We start from the raw sequence: 245 nt of genomic DNA, 5'->3' as shown, positions 1-245 counted from the left end.
AATCCACTTGGTTCCAGGGAGGCATATGTCCTCTAGAACTTGATCCAACCCCTTATCTACTCTCACCATTCTCCTATTAAAGGATTCTGGATCATCTTGTAGTTGAGGTAATTTGAAGACCTCTCTTATTTTGTCCAGATGGAAGTAAATAATTCTCCCTATGTCCATGGTTCTGTAGGTATGAAAAGCGGTTCCAGTCATTCTCTGCTTATCTGTCAGCCACAGATTTGAGTAGAATTCCTGAA

This window comes from Arachis duranensis, chromosome 10 (assembly GCF_000817695.3).
Source record: "Arachis duranensis cultivar V14167 chromosome 10, aradu.V14167.gnm2.J7QH, whole genome shotgun sequence".
In the NCBI taxonomy this organism is placed as follows: Eukaryota; Viridiplantae; Streptophyta; class Magnoliopsida; order Fabales; family Fabaceae; genus Arachis; species Arachis duranensis.
This window is presented reverse-complemented; position numbering follows the sequence as displayed.